The 23978-nt window shown below is 37.5% G+C and overlaps 3 protein-coding genes and 1 long non-coding RNA gene across 4 annotated transcripts in view; 2 read left to right on the plus strand and 2 right to left on the minus strand.

Annotated features, from left to right (window-relative positions):
• LOC115428086 (glutamic acid-rich protein-like) overlaps positions 1-23978 on the plus strand; it is a 657495-nt gene that overhangs the window by 298314 nt on the left and 335203 nt on the right. The gene's annotated exons all lie outside the window — the stretch shown is intronic.
• Positions 1-23978, minus strand: part of LOC115428099 (zinc finger protein 771-like) — a 106942-nt gene that overhangs the window by 7478 nt on the left and 75486 nt on the right. The window lies entirely within an intron of this gene.
• The window catches only part of LOC115428071 (zinc finger MYM-type protein 1), a 179357-nt gene continuing 168795 nt past the window's right edge, over positions 13417-23978 (minus strand). Inside the window, exon 2 of the mRNA XM_030146887.1 lies at positions 13417-13601. The gene's annotated coding sequence lies outside the window, so the exon portion shown is untranslated. The remainder of the gene's footprint in view (positions 13602-23978) is intronic.
• Positions 18055-21203, plus strand: LOC115428130 (uncharacterized). Its single transcript, XR_003936585.1, has 4 exons — positions 18055-18503; positions 19652-19662; positions 19725-19727; positions 21179-21203. It is a non-coding gene; the product is annotated as an uncharacterized LOC115428130 (long non-coding RNA).

Consider the following 23978-nt stretch of genomic DNA (forward strand, 5'->3'; position numbering starts at 1 on the left):
GCTGTTTCATTTCCATTAAGACCTTTGGCAAAACTAGAGACAAATGTGTTCAAACCTGTTTTGTGTATCAGGACTCTCGGATTCCAAACACAGTCCAGTATTTGTCTTTGTCTCTGGTTTTCTTCTTTAGTTCGACAAAGTTCCTCCTCGTACTCTACTATGGTTCTTTCAAACAGCCCAAATATCTCTTCAGCAGCTGCAGTTAGTCTCTGCTCCACCAACAATCTCAGAATCTGGACTTTTGGGGACATTTTCCACTTTTCTTCACACAAATTCCGTCAGAAACAGTTCGTCTCCATCACACACTGACAGTTCTGTTTGCAGTTAGCGAGCTAAGCTAACTTTAGCATCACTGAACTAATAACCGATAAATCAGCAATAAAACAGACACAGAATGTGAACAGAACACAGTCCACTCAGTCGGTTTCGTTCGTATACAGGAGTAATGCTGGTTCGGTTGAACTTAAAAACTATACAGAAGAAAACGGAGGACTTTCATTAGAAATTAACCATGAAATAAACCATGTAAAGCTAGCTACAGACTTATTAGCACTTCCGGGTCGGAGTGTATTCGTGATGGCTGAAAGCTCCTACAAAATAAAAGACTACAGCTGTCAGAGTGACATTAATATCCTGTATTAGACTACTAGCCAGTGTGCAGTTTATACCACACCTGCTCTAGATTATTAACGCTGATAGACACTAAAATACTGTTTAATGTTTCTGTAATGGTTAGTACATGATAATTCTTGATTGCTGTTGAAAATAGTAAAACGTCAAATCTCACTGAAAATTAAAGTCTGCTTTAAAGCATTGTATGATGCTGGATGGACTCAAATAGGAACAGGTGGCCTGAGACATTGATTGGGCACCATATTTGTTTAAACTGAACCACTAATCCACAAAAACAACCCACTGGTATTCCTGGCAGAAGCTGGTGGTGGTCGTAGATAAATAACAGTAAAATAAGAGCTCAAAACTTAAAAAGTTTCCTGTATTATAATTTTTGATTTGATGTCACTAAAAAACAATGACTTTGCATCTTAGTGAAAAATATCTAGTTTTACCTCACTCAAATGCACTAGTTACAAATCTGAAATCCGAATTTCTCTAGCACATCAGGATGTTACGGATACATCAATATACAACAATTAGCAGCATACCACATTAATGGATTAGTTGTAAAAATTCTAAATAATCTCATTTTGGCTTAGAGATGTTATGTTTTTTCTTAAACTAGAAAAGATTAGACTCTCACTGCAAGGCTCCTCAACTAAATTCTTTAATAAATGGCAATCTTTTTTTTAGATTACTTTGTCTTTACAAACACTGCCTTCAGATTGATCTCTCACACCTCCACCCTACTCTATTTTGTTGTTTAGGTATTGTTTTTTGTTGTAATTTGTTCTGTCTACCAATTATTGTCACATTTGATACATCTAGGTAATGTCTAATATTTAAAAGTAAACACAGGTATCTACAAGCTATGACTTTTATTTATTTATTTATTTTTATTTTATTTTGTTTCCATTAGCTCAGTTAATATTCTTGTACATCACAGATTTGATACTGCTTGTACTTATTTGATTTTCTACTGCTCAGAGACTGTTGTGATGTTCTTATTTCTGGGCCTTGGGGTTGGATTGGGAATGGGGAAAAATGATATAAAAAGGCAATGTATAATGAATGCATTGTAATTCTGCTCCTTTGTATGTTCTGTTACATTGCTCATAAAAAGATAAATAAAAAAAAAAAAAAAAATTCTAAATAATCAGCATTCAAACAGTTTCAAATTCTGACAGAAATAGTTTGTTCAGTCCAAAGTGATACAAAGCTGAAATCTAGACTTTCCATTTTATCCAGATTGGAGAACACATTTGGAAGCTGTATTCTCTTCAAAGTTCAGACTCGAGAATTAACAGACTGACATTCATTTGTAAATGTGGTGAAACAAGTTCTGTTCAACCACAAATTGTGATCAACCACTTGAGTACATGATACAAGCAGATGAACAACAATTGTATGTTTATTATAGAGTCAAAGATAAATTTCAGAAATGAATAATGTGCTCTTGGGTTTGTTTGCGTGTAAAAAAAAAAAAAAAAAAAAAAGGAAATTGTGCAACAATTTGTTTTCAATTGATGTGTCACATATGATACAGTGTTTGTATTGCCCACTTTCTACAAAACTCCAAATAAACAAATGTTGGGGGGAAAAAATTGGGAAAAAAAGAAAGAAATGAATAATGTGGTTTCTGGGTAAGTTTATGAGGGACAAGGTGGAAACTATCAACAAATGTTTTTGTGTTTGCTTTAACCTCTTTGACCTCTAGTTCTCAGCTAATGTGATAATTTGGATCCTGTTAGTCTGACTCCTGAACTGTTGATTTCAGTGAAAATGAATCCACCTTTTCTTCTAACTTCAAAGAGGACAGAACAGACAACAGATATATTTTCATTCATCGCATAAAAATATGGCACCAAATAGTAAATAATTAAGAAAAATTTACATAGCAAATAAGAAAGAAAAACAAAACAATCAGTTGAAATTATGTATTGATTTTCCTCTAAAGCGTTCCTGCGTCATTACTTTTCATGTTCTTCAGTCTCTGTTGGTCTGATTCCTGTCAATGTGTCATTCAGTCTGTTATCTTGTGTGGATGTTCATATGTATCGTAAGATGATGTTTACGCCTGAAGCTTTTCTGACAAACTACACAACTGAAAGGTCTCTCTCCTGTGTGGAGCCTCATGTGATTCTTCAAACTTGTCCTCTGAGTAAATCTTTTACTGCATTCTGAACAGCTATAAGGTCTCTCTCCTGTGTGGAGCCTCATGTGACGCTCCAAACTCTTCTTCTGAATAAATGTTTTACTGCATTTTGAACAGCTAAATGGTTTCTCACCGGTGTGGAGCCTCATGTGAGTAGTTAAGATTGAATTGCTGGTCAATCTTTTCCCACAAATAGAACAATCAAATCCATATGATAGTCCTGTGTGGACTCTCATGTGGATTTTTATATACGACTTAGAGACAAATGTTTTTGGGCACAGAGAGCACTGGTATAGTTTCCTTTCACATCCCACATCACTTAGAGTCAAGTCATTATTCGTCATGTTTTTCTTGTGAAAAAATGTTGCTTCACATTCAGAAGAACCAACCAGTTTCTGTTCTGTGTGAGTGTCCATGTGTTCCTCCAGTAAACTCTCGATATGGACCAGGTTAATGTCTGACTCCGATCCTCCACCGTTGTCTCCATCAGTTTCTGTTTCCATCTGTTCATTTGAGCTGTTTGTTGGAAGCTGTGACTCAGGTTTGTGGTTCAGGGTCTGGTCTTCATCGCTGTCCTCAGTTTCATCACAGTCTTCATTCTGCTTATCGGTTTTTCTATGTAAATGTCTACGTGGATGGAAGCTGCAGGATGGTTCTGATCCTCCACAGTCCACTTTATTTGCTTCCACATTGTTCTCCTCAGTTTGTCTTTGATTAAGCTGTGAGGACTTAACTTTCTCCTCATCATCATCTTTACTCTTCACAGGGACAGGAGTGGAAGGGAACTTGGTGATATTCACTTCCTGGCTGGTCCACAGTTCCTCCTGTTCCTCTTTAATGTATGGGGGTTCTGGTTCTGGTTCCACCTGGTCCACAATGGGATTCCACTCCTGCTGCTCTGGAGGAACTTCTTCTTTAACCACCAACAGCTGATGGACGTCTGTAGGATACAAGGAAATACAGTTGGACTTTTAAGTTACAGTTAGATGTTGGTGATAATACTGCCAGCTCTACTGTAAGAGTTTAAACAAGTCTGAAAGGAAGAATCCCCCCTTGGAAATGATAAATGTTTGTTGACATTTAAGTAAATTATCAGCCTCTAAAACCTGAATCATTTGTAGTGAACAGGTATCAGTGAGAAAAGAGTAGTGATAAAGATAATCAGTGTATTGATGAGATAAATCATAATGATACACTCCTTAACCCTCAGGAAAACTGAGATTTAGACCTGTATGTAGGGAGAATTAATAATGTTACAAACATAACCAGTTTTTTATTTATTAAATACATGTTACAATATACGTTGTAAAAATAAAGTATCATACTTGGAAATGAAAATATCCTATATTAAGCCTTAAAAGCCTGAACATCCAAAAGCATCAACTGATCTAAAATGGTTAATACCTGTTAATCCACTAATCCTATCATTACATGTAAATAATTGGTGTAAAATTTAATTTTTCATCTTTTCATGATCATCAGATATGATCCATTTGGACGTTCAGAGGCTCCATAGTGAACGTGGAAACACCATCATCTTCTACAACATTGATTCACCAGTAAGATCTACGGAGTTTGATCAATGACAGTGGATGAAGAAAATTGTTTTATGTTCAGTTAATGATAAATTTGTTGAAAAAAAAGTCTTTTTTTCCAGTTTTCTCTGCTTTGATAAAATAACCTTTGAATTTACTGTGGTTTTTATGGACATCTACATGACCAGTAAATTAAATACTGTGACAGGAAGAAGAAAAGACAAGAGCTGAAGGTGAGCCGTACCTTTATTCCAGAAGTGTACCAGAAAAAAACGAAAATTTAAGACCAAGCCCCCGCACCCACCCACAGTCGTGCTGGGTGAGAGGCATGCCCCCTAATGTCCACCACAACATAGACATATACCCGATATTCACAGAAAATGCAAAATGCAGGGAATAATATTTTTTAAAAAGGTGATAATTCACCAAAAATGGTAAAGTGCAGAGAAAAACATAATTTTGCACTAACTACTACAATATTCACAGGTATACAAAGGTTAAACAACTAAAATGTATATATGCTGTTTCATTTTCAATACGACCTTTGGCTAAACTACAGACAAATATGCACAAACCTGTTTTGTGTATCAAGACTCTCGGATTCAAAACAGAGTCCAGTATTTGTTTTTGTCTCTGGTTTTCTTCTTGAGTTCGACAAAGTTCCTCCTCGTACTCTGCTATGGTTCTTTCAAACAGCCCAAATATCTCTTCAGCAGCTGCAGTTAGTCTCTGCTCCACCAATAATCTCAGAATCAGCACGTTTGGGGACATTTTTCACTTTTTCTTCACACAGACTCCGTCAGAAACAGTTTCCCTGCACCACACACTGGCTGGTCTGTTAGCAGCTAGCGAGCTAAGCTAACTTTAGCGTCACCGAGCTATTAAGAGATAAATCGAGACTAAAGCAGACACAGAAAGTGAAAAGAACAAAGTACAGTCAGTCGGTTTCATCCGGATATAGAGGTTCTGTTGATTCGGTTGGACTTAATCAAACACTAGACATGAGAAAACGGAGGACTTTCATTAGCAATAACCCATGTAGCGGTAGAGACCCATTAGCGCTTCCGGGGTCAGAGTGTACGCGTGACGTCATGACAGCCCCTGCAAAATAAAAGAATACAGATGATCAGGAAGAACCAGAAAATTGCACCAAATTTATACTGTGGATGCATCTCAGCATGGAGCAGAAGCCTAGTGAAAAAGGTCATTGTGACCTACTTTTTCAAGGTCCAATGGCCTTGTGCAGTTAGAATATTTGAGTACTTTCACATATAAATATGTATGTAATGAGTTTTACACAAAGATAATCTAATCTAAATCATAGGGCAGTAACTTTCAACAGAATCTTACACTATATATACACTATAGAGGACTTATCCAGGACTTTGTGGACTGGTGCCAGCAAAACCACCTCCTGATCAATGCCAGTAAGACCAAGGACATGGTTGTGGACTTTCATCGGCGCCCCCACACCCCCACATCACCAGTGAACATCCGGGGAAGGGACACTGAGATGGTGACATCTTATAAGTACCTGGGCTGGACTGGACTGGACTGGACTGACAACAGCATTGCACAAAAGGTCAGAGCAGACTCTAACTGCTCAGGAGGCTGAGGTCCTTTTGGATGCAGGGAGCACTCCTGAAGACCTTCTACAACCCTGTTGTGGCCTCTGCAATCTTCCACAGTGTGGTCTTCTGGGGGAGGAGCATCACAGCAGCTGACAGGAAGAGGCTGGACAAACTGATTAAGAAGGCCAGCTCTGTCCTAGGATGGCCTCTGGAACAGGTGGAAGAGGTGGGGAAGAGGAGGTGGACAGCCAAGCTGTCCTCCATGATGGACAAAGACTTCCGCTCCCTCCAACACACACTCACTGCCCTAAGGAGCTCCATCAGTGACAGAATGAGACACCCCAAGTGTGTGAAGGAGAGGACTTTCCTTCCTGCAGCAGTCAGGCTCCACAACAAGAACTGCTCCAAAAATTCTGTGCAATAAATGTACAATAAACAATACAGTAAATCATGCAATAAACCTGTGGTATGATCATGATGTGTCTTGATTTTGTGCTTCTTTGCTCTAAAGTACTTGTACTTTGCTGCTGTAAACCTGAAATTTCCCCTTGTGGGACTAATAAAGGCACATCTTATCTTATCTTATCTTATCTTATCTTATCTTATCTTATCTTATCTTATCTTATCTTATCTTATCTTATCTTACATTTGGCCGAGATGGATTAAAAGTATGTAGCACGATATGTTTAATAATGCATCACTATTATTAAGTTGACATTTTCTGTTAGTTCCATTGTCAGAGTAACATTAATGTATCAGACCACCACCCAGTATTAAGTTTATGCCACAGCTGCTGTAGATTGTTAACACTGATATTTACCAAAATAATTTTTAGTGATTGCTGTTGAAAATCATAAAATGTCAAAATCTCACTGAAAATGAAAGAGTCTGCTTTAAAGCAGTTCATGATGCTGGATGGACTCAAATAGGGAAAGGTGGTCTGATGCATTTGTTAAGCTCTGGATTTGTACAAACTAAACCATAAATTCACAAAGAAAATTACTGGTATTATTGACAGAAGCTGGTGTTGGTAGTAGACTAGTAACAGACAGTAAAATAAGAGCTCAGAAGTTAAAAACTGATCTGACCAACGTAATAAAACTTTGACCACCCACTAAATCCATACTTAACTGTACAGATATTAACACCAAATGAAGTAGCAATTGTATACAATCACATATTTACAAAAATATATAGATTTTTTTTAAGTACTGAGAAAAATGTTTCTATCTACATAAATTTACACTCAAAGCTTAATACAGTCACTGGTCTCATTTAGGAAATATTCCCATTATAATCTCATCTGCCACCATAACTGAAAGTTCTAAATCCCCTGTAAAAAAAAAAAAAAAAAAAAAAAAATGTTATGTTATACCTTGTTGTCACAGATATAAATTGGCTTGTATGTTATGACAAAGTTACTATACTAACTAATAGAACTAGTTAATGAAAGTGAAGAAAAAACTCTATCCTCATTCAGGTCCAAGATATACATTTAGAAATAATAAACTGCATTTAGTTGTTTGGTATCTCACCTCAAATTTCCACATACACATTAAAAATAATTAGGTAAAATGTATGTATTTATAAATATATGCTTTTGTCCACTGTCGACATTTAACAAATATTAAGGATATTTATATTTATCATTTTATACAGCGTATTTTTAAAAAAAAAATCTGCCACCACTTACATGTGACATTTTAAAGACAAAATATTACATTTTAATATTCGACCCTCAGTATCTATGTCATTAGCCAGTAGCCTTGGCACATGGCTCATTTACATTTCCTACCATGAAATAAAGTTGAAATGAAACAGCTGTAGCCTGTACTATAACAGTATAACTAGATACATCTGCTGGCAAATTCATTCTTTTTGGAAACTATTAACATACAACTAAAACAAATAACTTACCCCAGAGGCTTAGATCCAGTAATAGCATAAGTTTGTTCTATTTCACAGAAGGCCGACAAGAAGTTCATCCAGGAAAATGTGTGTGCATGTAGAATATTTGACCATCTGTTAGAGCCAAAACACTGCAATGACTCAGAAGATGTTGACACTTGAGATGCTGTAACAGTCAGTAAATACAGTCAAATTTATCTATACACTCTAGGGAGGTGTAGGCCTGTGTTTGACAACTTTGTGTGATTCACCCAGTCCCTGGCTGTGTTCCGTGGAGACTCAAAGATATTTAAAGGAGTGTATGATTTTCATCACAAATTTTTTTTTTTTTTTTTAATTTGTAAAACTTGAGTGCGAGCCTAATTATCACAAATTAGTCAGTCCATGCTAATGCACCTGAATCACTTCCCTCATGAACAACTTCAAAGATGAATGCATCATAAACACAGTCTGCTTCTTTATGTAACAAACCAAAAAGGCACTCAGGCCTTTTCAGAAAATTTGTCGCAAAGTACATTATGGGAATGGGAATTCCAAGCAGCAGCAGTTTCGCAGTCTCTTGATGAGTACTGAACCCAAATGTGGCCTTTACCTCCATCCGCCGACTAGACTCATTCTTTAAAACAGGGGTGACCAACCCTGGTCCTTGAGAGCTACCACCCTGCATGTTTTAGACGTTTCCCTCTTCCAACACACCTGACGGTCATTATCAGGCTTCTGCAGAGCTTGATGATAGGCTTATCATTTGTATCAGGTGTGTTGGAAGAGGGATACATCTAAAACATGCAGGATAGTAGCTCTCGAGGACCAGGGTTGGTCACATCTGCTTTAAAACAACCCTGGTGGACTGTATAATTTTATGCTGTAGCAGTCTGGCTTGTTTTCTTTCAGAATCTGTGTGAAACCGCTTTCACTTCCCAAAATGCACTTTGTGACAAAATTTCCGAAAAGGCCCAAGTGACATTTCAGTTTGCTATGTAAACAAGCAGACTGTGTTTATGATGGAATCATCTTCAAAGTTATTCACCTTGAAGGAAGTGACTCAGATGCACAAGCACAGGAAGATTAATGGATTGGTGATAATTAGGAAATCACTCGGGTTTTACAAATTTGAAAACAAAAAAAAATTGTGATGAAAGTCACACACTGCTTCAATATTCAGCCCATGGAGTTCTATACTTTCGAATGTATAATAATACATTACATACCTTCTGTGGCTGCCCGTTTGTTTTTCCAGGAAGCAGACCCAAAAGCTGCTTGCATAGACAGTTGTCTCTTCATGATGAGACTTTAGTCTAGTATAAATTTAATGTTAACACCAGTGAATGACAGTATTACGGTGAATGACGGGCGGCTGTGGCTCAGTTGGTAGAGCGGGTCATTCAATGATATTATCGGCCAATATCCATACTTCCCTGTTTTTCTAAAATTCTGGAAAAATTGGTCTATGTAAGAATCTCCAATCACTTAACTGTAAACAACATCTTGTATAAACATCAATACAGCTTCCGCAAGAAATATTCCACTGAGCATGCGTTGCTGCAATTTGTTAATAATATCTCTTCAGCTATGGATAGAAAAAAAATTGCCCTTGGTGTTTTTCTTGATTTAAGCAAATCATTTGATACAGTCAACCATAGCATACTTATTTCAAAGCTCAACAGATATGGAATCCAGAATGTTGCCCTCAAATGGCTGATACATTACCTGGATAATAGAGAACAGTTTGTTGTCTTTAATCATGTATTGTCTACCAAATCAAGAATCCCTTTTGGGGTTCCACAAGGATCAATTTTGGGACCTTTACTATTCTTAATTTATATCAATGACTTGCCCATGTCTTGCAATAATCTTCTCCCCTTATTATTTGCTGATGACACTTGTCTTACAGCCGCTCATGATGACTTTAAGTCTCCTATTGCATCGGTAAATAATGAATTAAAAACTGTTTCTAATTGGTTCCAGATTAATAAATTAACACTCAATGTAAAAAAAATATAACTTCATGATCTTCTGCAACAAAAATAAATCCTACACAAAAGAAGAAGCTAAAATATTCATTAACGGAACTGAAATCCGTCAAGTACCTCACACCACATTTTTGGGTGCTGTTCTGGATGAAGGTCTTAATTGGAATAGCCATATCAATCATGTATACAAAAGATCAATGAAGATGCTTGGTATACTGAGAAAAGTTTGTCCCCTGATTCATCACTCTGCTCACTTGACTTTGTATTATAGTTTTGTGTTTCCATATATGAATTACTGCAATATTGTCTGGTCAGGAACTTATCCAACTTATCTTAGCAAACTCTTAATAATCCAGAAGAGATTCCTGAGAACAATCTCACTGTCCAGTGGATACGAACCATCTGCACCAATTTTTAGGAAATATTCAATACTACCCATTCATGAACTCAGTATTTATCACTCATGTTTATTTGTGCACAAGTTTATCAATAATAAGCAAGATCTTCCAGACACTTTTCATAATTTTTTTAGTTTTTCATCCAATTTACATTTGTACTCAACTAGACATAGCGACAATCTTCATTTACCCTTTTGTCAAACATCTGGTCATCAATTTAATATTTTATTTAGAGGTCCTAAATTGTGGAACAATCTAGACATGTCTCTAAAGTCTATATTGTCATTTACATCTTTCAAAAACTCACTGAAAAAACATCTCCTGTCCTGACTTTTTCAGTGTTTTCTATATTGTTATTTGTTTTTTAATTATTGTTTCCTTATGTTTGTACATTCTATTTTTTTATTGATAGTAGATGATGGGAGTGGAACTCTGTACAAGCCCTTTGGGCTTCGTTCCCTCCCTGCACTGTTTTTATTGTGCTAAATAAATAAATACAAATACAAATACAAATACAAATACAAAAATGACCAAAGCGTCGGCGGTTTGAATCCTGGCTCCAACTGTTCACGTGTCGAAGTGTCCTTAGGCAAGACACTGAACCCTAAATTGCTCCCAGTAGGGCCAGGCAGCGCCTTGCATGGCAGCAGTCACCCGCTGGTGTATGAGTGTGTGTGAATGGGTGAATGTGAGGAATTGTAAAGCGCTTTGGGCACCATGAAGGTGTAGAAAATGCACTATATAAGTTCAGTCCATTTACCATTTATTAACATTAAACAATTTTGGAAGTTAGGACCGGGAAAAAGAACATGCAATTAGAGTGCAAAAACTATATGTTTACAAGTCTGACTGGAGCCCTGATGTGGTTATCAAACTCATGTTGCTTAACAATGTATACTGGTAGGTAATGACTGGATAACCTGGGTAGGTAACCAGTCCTCTGGTAAAGGTCAAGATTCCTGCAATGTCAGAGGAGGGCACAAAAGCCTTAAAAAACAGAGCTGAGAAGTAACGAGTACATATATCAACATAAAAATATACATTCGTAGATTTTCAAACAAGGGGGGGGCAAAGTGCAGAGGGCACCTGTAAATAAATCTGCCATTAAACATCCAAACATCCATTAACAGCGTCACATCAACGTATTAGTTCTAAAAAATTTAAATGGTCAGCAGATGGTTTCAAAACTTGACAGAAATGCTTCGTTCAGTCCAAAGTGATAAAAAGCTGAAATCTGGACTTTCGTTTGTATTCTGATTGAAGAACGCATTTGTGATCTGTATTCTCATAGTTCAGACTCTAGAATTAACAGACCGAGAACAAGAAAAGCACTCGGACAGCACAGACCTCCACCAAGACAGATGTACCCCCCCCCCCCGATCACCACCGAAACTTAATCATTTCTTTGTTGTGCCTATCAACATTTCCTTAAAAATTTCATGAAAATCTGTCCATAACTCTTCGAGTTATCTTGCTAACAAACAAACAAGCATGCACGCATGCAAACACACAAAGCAAAGTGATCACAATACCTCCTGGCAGAAGTAATAATTTGTACATGAACTGCAACATGTTCTGTTCTTTATCATGTCTAATACAAGCAGATGAACAGATAGGTTGTAGAATGTTTCTAAAATCAGTTTCCTGTGATTCTGACAAAATTCTGATTTAAGGTTTTTAATTGATTCAGTCGAGATAGGAACTTTTTCCTTCAGTGGCAGAAGAAAACCTGTTTTCATGCCATATGTTCAGTTCCACATTTGCTGATTCATTTCATTGAGTCTAATGTTCAGTCATGTAGATTGTAAGTTATGTAATTATTACTTTGAATCACATGTTAATTTCAACAATTATGTTTATTATAGAGTCAAAGATGAATTTCAAACATGTATAATGTGATTTCTAGATAAGTTTTTGAGGGACATTGTGGTAATTATCAGAAAACATTCTTATTGTGTTGCTTTAACCTCTTTCACCTCTAGTTCTCAGATGATGTGATAATTTAGATCCTGTTAGTCTGACTCTTCAACTGCTGATCTCAGAAAAAAAATAAAAAATAAAATAAATGAATTAATTAAAAAATACATAAATAATTTTCTTCTAATTACAAAGAAAAGACAACAAACGAGGGATATACTTACATTCATTTAACAAAAAAAGGGCACCATATAGAAAACGATTTTAAAGAATGAACATAAAAATAAGAAAAAGACAATCAGTTGAAATTATTTAGACAGACTTTACTCTAAAATTTTCCTGTAAGATTATTCTTTATTTTCTTTAGTTTCTGTAGGTCTGATGCCTGTGAATGTGACATTCTGCCTATTGTCTTGCATGGGTCTTCATATGTATCTGAAGATGATGTTTACGTGCAAAGCATTTCTGACAAACAACACAACTGAAAGGTTTCTCTCCTGTGTGGAGCCTCATGTGGGTAGTTAAGACTGAATTACTGGTAAATGTTTTCCCACACACTGAACAATCAAATGGCCTCTCTCCTGTGTGGGCTCTCATGTGTCTCCTGAGGTTAGTCCTGTGTCCAAACCGTTTGTGACACAGTGAACAATTGAATGGCTTTTCTCCTGTATGGGATGTCATGTGACTGTGTAAACTTGACCTGTGTGTGAATCTGCTGTCACAAAGTGAACAACAAAATGGCCTCTCTCCAGTGTGGATTCTCATGTGGATTTCTAAATGTGACTTCCAACAGAAGGTTTTTGAGCACACAGAGCAGTTGTGTAATTTCTTTTCACATCCCACATCACTTAAGGTCCAGTCAGTATTCGTCATCTTGCCCCTGGGAGAAGTTGTTTCCTGTGTCGTGTTTTTCTTCTGAGAAAATGTTGCTTCACATTCAGAAGAACCAACCAGTTTCTGTCTTGTGTGAGTGTCCATGTGTTCCACCAGTAAATTCTTACTGTCAAAGGTTCTTCTCTTTACGCTCTCCATGTGGACCAGGTTCATGTCTGGCTCTGATCCTCCACTGTCATCTCCATCAGTTTCTGTTTCCATCTGTTCAGTTGAGCTGTTTGTCGGAAGCTTGGACTCAGGTTTGTGGTTCAGGGTCTGGTCTTCATCGCTGTCCTCGGTTTCCTCAGAGTCTCCATTCTGCTCATCGGTTTTTGTTTGTAAATGTCTATGTGGATAGAAGCTGCTGGATGGTTCTGATTCTCCACAGTCCAGCTGATTTGCTTCCACATTGTTCTCCTCAGTTTGTGTTTGATTAAGCTGTGAGGACTTAACTTTTTCCTCATCATCATCTTCACTCTTCACAGGGACAGGAGTGGATGGGAACTTGGTGATATTCACTTCCTGGCTGGTCCACAGTTCCTCCTGTTCCTCTTTAATGTGTGGGGGCTCTGGTTCTGGTTCCTCCTGGTCCACAATGGGATTCCACTCCTGCTGCTCAGGAGGAACCTCTTCTTTAACCACTGACAGCTGCTGGACGTCTGTAGAATACAAGGAAATACAGTTAGACTTTTAAGTTACAGTTAGATTTTGGTGATGATACTGTCAGTTCTATTGTTAGAGTTTAAAAAGGGCTGACATGAAGAATCCCCCCTAGGAAATGTTAAATGTTTCTTGACCTTGAAGTAAATAATCAGCCTCTAAAATCTAAATAATTTGTAGTGAACAAGTATCAATGAGAAAAGAGTAGTGATAAAGATAATAAGTGTATTGATTAGATAAATCATAATGATACACACTCCTTAACCCTCAGGAAAACTAACATTTAGACCTGTATGTAGGGAGAATTAAAAGTGTTACAAACAGAACAACCAGTTTTTCATTTTTTAAATACATTAGGTACAAATGCATGTTGCAAAAATGAAGTATTATAGTTGGAAATGAAAATATCCTATATTAAGCCTTAAAAGCCTGAACATCCAAAAATATCTACTGATGTAAAATGTTTGATACTTATTGATCCCCTAATCCTATCAATAAATGTAAATAATTGGTGTAAAATGCAGTTTGTCATCTTTTCACAGTCATCAGATATGATCCATTTGGACGTTCAGAGGCTCCATAGTGAACGGGGAAACACCATCATCTTCTACAACACTGATTCACCAGTAAAATCCATGGAGTTTAAGTAATGACAGTGAATGGAGACACTAGCTTTATGTTCAGTTAACGATAAATTTTGTTGAAAAAAGTCTTACTGTCTTCAGTTTTCTCTGCTTTGATAGAATAACCTTTGAATTTACTCTGGTTTTTATGGACATCTGTATGACTAGTAAATTAAATACTGTGACAGGAAGAAGAAAAGACAAGAGCTGAAGGTGAGTCGTACCATTTTTCAAGACGTGTACCAGAAAAACTGTAATTTAACACCAAGCCCCCCCAACCACAGTCCTGCTGGGTGAGAGGCATGCCCCCTAAAGTCCACCACAACATAGACATATACCCGATTTAGAAAAGGTCAAAAGAAGAGGAAAATATTAATTGGAAATCACCACAAAACAGTTGTAGGTATGTAAAGCTTAAAGAACTAAAATATATATATATATGCTGTTTCATTTCCATGAAGACCTTTGGCAAAACTAGAGACAAATGTGTTCAAACCTGTTTTGTGTATCAGGACTGTCGGATTCCAAACAGAGTCCAGTATTTGTCTTTGTCTCTGGTTTTCTTCTTTAGTTCGACAAAGTTCCTCCTCGTACTCTGCTATGGTTCTTTCAAACAGCCCAAATATCTCTTCAGCAGCTGCAGTTAGTCTCTGCTCCACCAACGATCTCAGAATCTGCACTTTTGGGGACATTTTTCACTTTTTCTTCACACAAACTCCGTCAGAAACAGTTTATCTCCATCACACACTGACAGGTCGGTTAGCAGTTAGCGAGCTAAGCTAACTGTAGCATCAGTGAGCTAATAAGAGATAAATCAGGAGTAAAAGAAACACCGAATGTGAACAGAACAAAGTCCAGTCAGTCGGTTTCATCCGGATACAGAGGTTCTGCTGGTTCGGTTGGACTTAATCAAACACTACACATGAGAAAACGGAGGACTTTCAGTAGTAATAACCCATGTAAAGGTAGAGACCCATTCGCACTTCCGGGGTCAGAGAGTATGCGTGACGTCATGACAGCTCATGACTACAGATGATCAGGAGGAACCAGAAAACCATTGTTTTTTTTGTTTTTTTTGTTTTTTTTATGTATCAGTATTAAGTTGACATTTTCTGTTAATTTCATTGTCAGAGTAACGTGAATGTTTTAGACCATCACCCAATATTAAGTTTGTACCACTGCTGCCATAGATTATTAACACTTATATTTAACGAAATAGTTTTTAATGTTGCTGTAATGGTTAATACATGAAATTACTGATTGCTGTTGAAAATGATAAAATGTCAAAATCTCACTGAAAATGAAAGAGTCTGCTTTAAAGCAGTTCATGATGGATGGACCCAAATAGGGAAAGGTGGTCTGATACATTTGTTAAGCACTGGATTTGTCCAAACTAAACCATAAATCCACAAAGAAAACTACTGGTATTATTGACAGAAGCTGGTGTTGGTAGGATACTAATAACAGACAGTAAAATAAGAGCTCAAAAGTTAAAAACTGATCTGACCAAAGTAATAAAAATTTCACCACCCACCAAGTTATAGTCAGCCAACACCAAGAAATAAATCCGTAATTAACTGTACAGATATTAACACCAAATGAAGTAGCAACTGCACTATTACATATTTATGAGAATAATATCTTTTTCAAGTATTGAGAAACAAGATTCTATCTACAGAATATAAATTTACTGACAAAGCTTAATACAGTCACTGGTCTCATTCAGGAAATATTCCCATTATAATCTCATCTGCCACCATAACTGAAAGTTCTAAATCCCCTGTAAAAAAAAAAAAAAAAGTTCTGCTATATCTTGTTATCACAGATATAAATTGGCTTGTATGTTATGATAAAGCTGCTATACTAATTAACAGAACTAGTTAATGAAAGTGAAGAAAAAACTCTATCCTCATTCAGGTCCAAGATATACATTTAGAAATATTAAACTGCATTTAGTTGTTTTATTATCTCACCTCAAATTTCCAGATACACTGTAAAACTAATTAGATCTTTAGAAAGTGTATGTGTTTATAAATACATGCTTTTGTCCACTGTCGACATTTAACAAATATTAAGGATATTTATATTTATCATTTTATACGGCGTATTTAAAAAAAAATCTGCCACCACTTACATGTGACATTTTAAAGACAAAATATTACATTTTAATATTCAACCCTCTGTATCTATGTCATTAGCCAGTAGCCTTGGCACATGGCTCATTTATATTTCCTACCATTGAAATAAAGTTGAAATGAAACAGCTGTAGCCTGTACTATAACAGTATAACTAGATACATCTGCTGGCAAATTCATTCTTTTTGGAAACTATTAACATACAACCTAAACAAATAACTTACCCCTGACACTTAGATCTAGTAGTTTGTTCTTCATAATAGATCAGTAGCTTTGTAAGTTATGTATTTAAAACTTTGAGTCACATGTTCATTTCAACAGTTATATGTTTATTATAGAGTTAAAGATGAATTTCAAACGTGTATAATGTGGTTTCTAGGTAGATTCTTGAGGGACATGGTAGAAACTATCAGCAAACATTCTTATTGTGTTGGCTGATGTGATAATTTGGATCCTGTTAGTCTGACTCTTTAACTCCTAATCTCAGGCTGTATATATTACAGTCGTGAAACAAAATTATGAGACCACCCTTGCTTTCCTCAAGTTCTTATTCATTTTAATACCTGGTACAACTAAAGGTACATTTGTTTGGATAAATATAATAACGAAAATAGCTCATAAGAGTTTAATTTAAGAGCTGATATCTTGCCATTTTCCATGGTTTTCTTGATAATAACCAAAATCACTTCAGTTCTTACATCAATATTTATAGCATTGTACTGCCAAAAACAGTGCTTTTAGGCATTCCACGTTTTCTTTTCTGTCTGTTTTAGTCACATGATACACACAGGAGTTAGGACTTCATTGTATAACCATTGTTTTTTATGACTTCTGATGGTCGAACATTTTTTCCGTGACTGTATATATATTATTTTCTTCTAATTAGAAAGAAAAGAGAACAGACTAGGGATATACTTACATTCATTTAACAAAAAATGACACCATATAGAAAATAATTTTTTAAAACAAACCAAAAATAAGATAAAATCAATCAATTGAAAAGATTTAGGCAGATTTTACTCTAAACCATTCCTGTAAGATGAGTCTTCATTTTCTTTAGTCTCTGTTGGTCTGATTCCTGTCCATCTGACATTCTGTCTATTGTCTTGTGTGCATCTTCATATGTGTCTGAAGATGTTGTTTACGTGTGAAGCCTTTCTGACAAACTACACAGGTGAAAGGTTTCTCTCCTGTGTGGATCCTCATGTGGCTAGTTAAGACTGAATTACTAGTAAATGTTTTCCCACACAGTGAACAATCAAATGGTCTTTCTTCTGAGTGGATTTTCATGTGTCTCCTGAGGTTACACCTGTGTACAAAACATTTGTGACACAGTGAACACCTGAATGGTTTTTCTCCCGTGTGGGATATCATATGGATTTCTAAATGTGACTTCCAGCAGAATATTTTTGCACACACAGAGCAGTAGTATAGTTTCTTCTCACATCCCACATCACTTAGGGTAAAATAATTTTTTGGCATCATGTCTCTGGGTGAGTTGGTTTCCTGTGTCGTGTTTTTCTTCTGAGAAAGTGTTGCTTCACATTCAGAAGAACCAACCAGTTTCTGTCCTGTGTGAGTGTCCATGTGTTCCTCCAGTAAACTCTTACTGTCAAAGGTTCTTCCCTTTACACTCTCCATGTGGACCAGGTTAATATCTGGCTCTGATCCTCCACCCTCGTCTCCATCAGTTTCTGTTTCCATCTGTTGAGTTGAGCTGTTTGTTAGAAGCTTGGACTCAGGTTTGTGATTCAGGGTCTGGTCTTCATCGCTGTCCTCGGTTTCCTCACAGTCTTCATTCTGCTCACCAGTTTTTGTTTGTAAATGTCTATGTGGATGGAAGCTGCAGGATGGTTCTGATCCTCCACAGTCCACTTTATTTGCTTCCTCTTTGTTCTCCTCAGTTTGTCTTTGATTAAGCTGTGAGGACTCAACTTTCTCCTCATCATCATCTTCACTCTTAACAGGGACAGGAGTGGATGGGAACTTGGTGATATTCACTTCCTGGCTGGTCCACAGTTCCTCCTGTTCCTCTTTAATGTGTGGAGGCTCTGGTTCTGGTTCCTCCTGGTCCACTATGTGATTCCACTCCTGCTGCTCAGGAGGAACCTCTTCTTTAACCACCGACAGCTGCTTGACATCTGTAGGATACGAGGAAATACAGTTAGACTTTTCAGTTACAATTACATTTTGGTGATAATACTGTCAGTTCTATTGTAAGAGTTTAAAAAGCTCTGACAACAAGAACCCCCCCCCCCTCCTTTGAGATAATAAATATTTCTTAACCTTAGAGACAATTATCAGCCTATAGAAACCTAGATCTTTAGTAAAGAGCAGGAATCAGTGAGATAAGAGTAGTGATGAAGATAATATGTGTATTGATTAGATAAAACAAATGATACACACTTCTTAACCCTCAAGAAAACTGTGATTTAGACCTGTATGTAGGGAGAGGTACTACTTCTACAAACAGAACATTGAGTTTTTCATTAATTAAATGCATGTGACGGTTAAAATTTCATATTATTTGTTAAAAAAAAAAGGATTAAACTTGGAAATGAACATATCCTATATTAACTCTTAAAAGCCTGAACATCCAAAACCATCTACTGATCTAAAACATATAATCAATCAATCAGTCTTTATTTATATAGCACTTTCATACATTGAGGATGTAGCACAAAGTGCTTTACATATAAGTTTAAAAATCAGTACCACCCCCAACCCACTCTCATGCACACGTATGCTTAAAAAGACTGACTGAACATGAGAGGACCAGAAAGTAAAAGTAAAAGAGGAGGCGCTGTCTCAGGGAGCCATCCGCACCAGGAGGCAGCTGCTGACCCTGACAAACCAATTGCCAGCGACACAGTGCTGCATCCCAACCAGTGGGAGAGGGCCAACTGCCACCACATCGCAGCAGCAGGGACCCCCACCCGCCAGAAAGGAGCAGACCCCAGTGAAGGAAGGTGCCACAGCCATCAGAGTCCACAGCCGCCCCCTGGCAAGGAGGGCTCTCTCTGACGAAACACTGGAGAATATAGATAAGAAACATTAAAAAGATATAAAAGCATTGATTAAAATAATCTAAATGTAAGACATATATATATAAATATAATATGAATATTAAACATTAAATGGATAAAACAGAGGCATTAGTTAAAGGCCAAATTAAAGAGGTGGGTCTTGAGCCTGGTTTTAAAAATTTCTACATTCTCTGCGGCCCTGAGGTTCCCTTCAGGCTGTTCCATAAGCCAGGAGCATAATGCTGAAAAGCTGCCTCGCCACGAGTTTTTGTGTTTGTTTTTGGAACAAGGCCAGTGCCAGAGGACCTCAGGGTCCGCGAGGGTTCATACGGTAAAAGCAAGTCTAAAAGATGAGAAGGAGCAAGACCATTAAGACATTTAAAAACTATTAAAAGGACCTTAAAATCAATCCTGAAACACACGGGGAGCCAATGCAGTGATTTTAAAACCGGTGTAATGTGAGCCCGCCTTCTGGTCTTCGTCAGCACTCGAGCGGCTGAATTCTGAAGAAGTTGGAGTTGTGAAATTCTATCTTTGGGAAGACCAGAAAGCAGGGCATTACAGTAGTAGATTCTACTGGGAATAAAAACATGCATCAGCATCTCCGTGTTGGTATAATACCCATTGATCCACTAATCTTATCAATGCATGTAAATAATTGGCGTAAAATGCAGTTTGTCATCAGACGTGACCTATTTGAATGTTCAGAAGCTCTGTAGTGAACATGGAAACACCATCATCTTCTACAATTTTCAGTCACCAGTAAAACCCATGTAATTTGAGAAATGACAGTGGATGGAGACACTTGTATGTTCAGATAATGATACATTTTGCTGACAAAAATCTAATTTTCTTCAGTTTTCTCTACTTTGATAAAATAACCTTTGAAAAAATTTCTGAGTTTTATGAACATCTACATGAGCAGTAAATTAAATATAGAAATATACTTGATTTTCATTTTTAAAAAAATGCAAAACACAGAGGATAATATAATAAATGGTAATAAATCACCTAGAAATGGTCAAATGAAGAAAAAAACATTATTTGGAAGTTGACATAAAATTAGTTGAAGGTATGAAAAGCTTAAATAACTAAAATCTATACATGCCGTTTTATTTTTATCAAGACCTTTGGTTAAACTAGAGACAAATGTGGAGAGACAGCGAGATCCCAAATTGGCTTTTGGCATTTGGCAATGCGGTTTTGCCATATACCATTTAGTAGTGGCTTATGCCACTAGGTGGCGGTGGTATATGGCAAATCGGATTTGCCATATGTCATTTTGCAATGTCTTATGCCAGAGCCCGGATTGGTATATGCCAAAATTTTGTGACTGGTGGTTTACCGCTCAGGGGGCAGAGCCAAATGTCTGCTGTCCATCATACAATAATAATACCGCCCACCCACCATTTCACTTTACGGCACTTTGTAATCAAGTCTTTTTTTTTTTTTTTTTTTAATTAACAACAACACTGAAACATTGTTGACGGTGTCAAGAAAATGTCATCATTCAATGTACTTTTGATTTACGAGCGGTCCAGTGGAGGCTTATCTTATTTGTTTGGCATGACAATGACAGCAAATCTTTACAGGTATGGCCGCCGATGAGTACAGTCAAGTTTTACTGCCGTGTTAAGTGACTACGGTTAGCCTACACACCGTAGCTAGCCACCGTTGTTATTAAGCCACTACCACGGAATGGTATATGGGAAAACCGATTTGCCATATACGAAAAGCCAATTTGGGATCTCGGCACTACTGCAAATGTGTCCAAACCTGTTTGGTGAATCAGGACTCTCGGATTCCAAACACAGTCCAGTATTTGTCTTTGTCTCTGGTTTTCTTCTTTAGTTCGACAAAGTTCCTTCTCATAGTCTGCTATGGTTCTTTCAAACAGCCCAAATATCTCTTCAGCAGCTGCAGTTAGTCTCTGCTCCACCAGTGATCTCAGAATGTGCACTTTTTGGGCCATTTTTCACCTTTTCTTCACACAAACTCCGTCAGAAACAGTACAACAGTTTGATTCCATCACACACTGGCAGGTCTGTTAGCACCTAGCGAGCTAAGCTAACTGTAGCATCAGTGAGCTAATAACAGACACAGAATTTGAAAGTCTGGTCAGTCGGTTTCATCCGGATTCAGAGGTTCTGCTGGTTTGGATGAACGTAATCAAACACTATAAACGAGAACACGGAAGACTTTCACGAAAAATAAACTACGTAAAGTTAGACAATCTTTAGCGCTTCTGGAGTCAGAGTGTATTCATGACGTCATGACCGCTCCTACAAAATAAAAGACCACAGACGATCAGAGAGACACCAGAAAACTGTTAATTCTCATAGAATGTCCATGGCAGAGGCCTGTGTACTCCAAAGGATCTCAGTCTCCTCAAATGACGAAGACGATTATAATCCTTTTTGGGCAAGGTATCTGTGTTATGTGTCCAGTCCAGTTCATTGTTTACATGAACACCCAGGTACCTAAAACTGTCCACCAGCCCTGGATGATCACCAGTGTGGGGGGGTAGTGGTCTTCTCTGGAAGTCAATCACCATTTCCTTTGTCTTGCTGGTGTGCTAGCACAGGTGGTTGTGCTCACACCAGTCCACAAAGTCCCTGATGACTGACCTGTACTCCAGCTTGTTCCCCTCAGACACACTGTCAACAATGGCTGAGTCATCAGAGAACTTATGGAGATGACAGCTGTTGGTGTTGTGTGTAAAGTCTGATGTATAGAGGGTGAAAAGGAACAGAGAGAGCGCTGTTCCCTGAGGGGTCCCCATGCTGCAGACTACAGCTTCAGGCACGCAGTTACACAGTGACACATACTGTGGCCTGTTGGTCAGGCAGTCTGTGGTCCATGCAGCTAGTTGTCCATCCATCCCAGCCCCCTCCAGCTTTTCTTGCAGCAGTGCTGACTGGTGTTGAAAGCACTGGAGAGGTCAAACTACATAACTCTCACAGCGCTCCCAGTGGTCTCCAGGTGAGTCAGAATCCAATGCAGCAGGTAGATGACTGCGTCACCCATCCCAATGTTCGGGCTGTAGGCAAACTGCAGCAGATCCATCCCTGTGGACGTGGCTGAGGATGAGCCTCTCCATGATCTTCATCAGGTGGGAGGTCAGGGCGATGGGTCTGAGGTGGTTCAGTTCCTTGGCATATGCAAACTTTGGAACTGGGACTATATTCTAGTGTCGAGGTTGGCTGACCTCTCCTCATGATGTCCGGCTTTTCTGGAAAAGTCCGCCTTGAAAATGGATTTTTACATATATCCAAGACAAAATAATTTTCCTCTCCTCTGTCAGCCATTGTGGGCCTAAAACATTCTACCTTAAATCTATTAATAGTTCAATTCAATGAGCTTTATTGGCATGAAACAAAAATAATTTTGCCAAAGCTGTATCAAATACTAGTTTTGTTCTCACCATCAAATCAGAGGAAGGATAAATGCTGACAACAGTGGGGGCCAGCTAGCCCTGTAAGGCGAAACTGAAATCTGATTGGTTAAAGAAACAGTCCCAATGCTATACAGTTTAAGTTACATTGGCCTTCACTACTCATTCTGAAAGCCCAGGGCAGATTAGATAAACCCTGGCAACACAGAGACTGAAATCTGATTGGACGAAATATCTTCCATCCACATACATGTCCTGGAAGCAGTGCAGCCGAGAGAAACACTAAGAAATTAAGAGAATAGTCTATTGGGAATTAATTAATACAAATTCATGAAACAGATGTAACGGTTTAGGTTGTGAATGTAGGTCAGTGTTTCTAATGATATTTACATCAACAGAGAAGGCCTTGCTGACCCTGACAGCCCACCACTGAGGTCTAAAAATTCTAAATGATCAACATCCAGATGGTTACAATACCTGTCAGAAATATTTGGTTCAATCCCAAGTGATTTAAAGAAGATATCTGGACTTTCCATTGTATCCAGATTGGAGAACATGTGTGATCTGTAATCTCCACAAAGTTCGGACTCAAGAATTAACAGATTGAGATTCCTTTGTACATGTGGAGGAACATGTTCGGTTCTGTATCATGTCTGAAACAAGAAGACGAAGACATGGGTTGTAGAATGTCTGTAAAATCCATTTCCTGCGATTCTGACCAATTCTGATTTCACTGATTTTTACTGATTCATGAAATTGGGTCTGATGTTCAGTTATGTATATTTATAAATTCTGTATTTATTACTTTGACTTACATATTAATTTCAACATTTATATGTTTAATATAAAGTCAAAGATTAATGTCAGGGATGCATAATGTTAGATTAGATTAGATAGAACTTTATTGATCCTTTGGGCAGAGCCCTCGGGAAACTGAGGTTCCAAAAGCAGCACAACACCAAGTATACACACAAGAAACACCACAAGTAAAAAAAAACCAATATGATAACACAAACATAACATGCCCGCACTTGAAAACACTTGGCCTTCAGTCCACGCCAAAATTTTTGCACATACGGATGGACAGATGGACAGATAGATGACAAACTGATGACAATACCCTACAACGAGGGCCAAGGGTAACTATAGAAAACTATTTTAAAAAATAAATAAAACAGTAGTGAAAAAAATGCAATTG

This window comes from Sphaeramia orbicularis, chromosome 11 (assembly GCF_902148855.1).
Source record: "Sphaeramia orbicularis chromosome 11, fSphaOr1.1, whole genome shotgun sequence".
Taxonomy (NCBI): Eukaryota; Metazoa; Chordata; class Actinopteri; order Kurtiformes; family Apogonidae; genus Sphaeramia; species Sphaeramia orbicularis.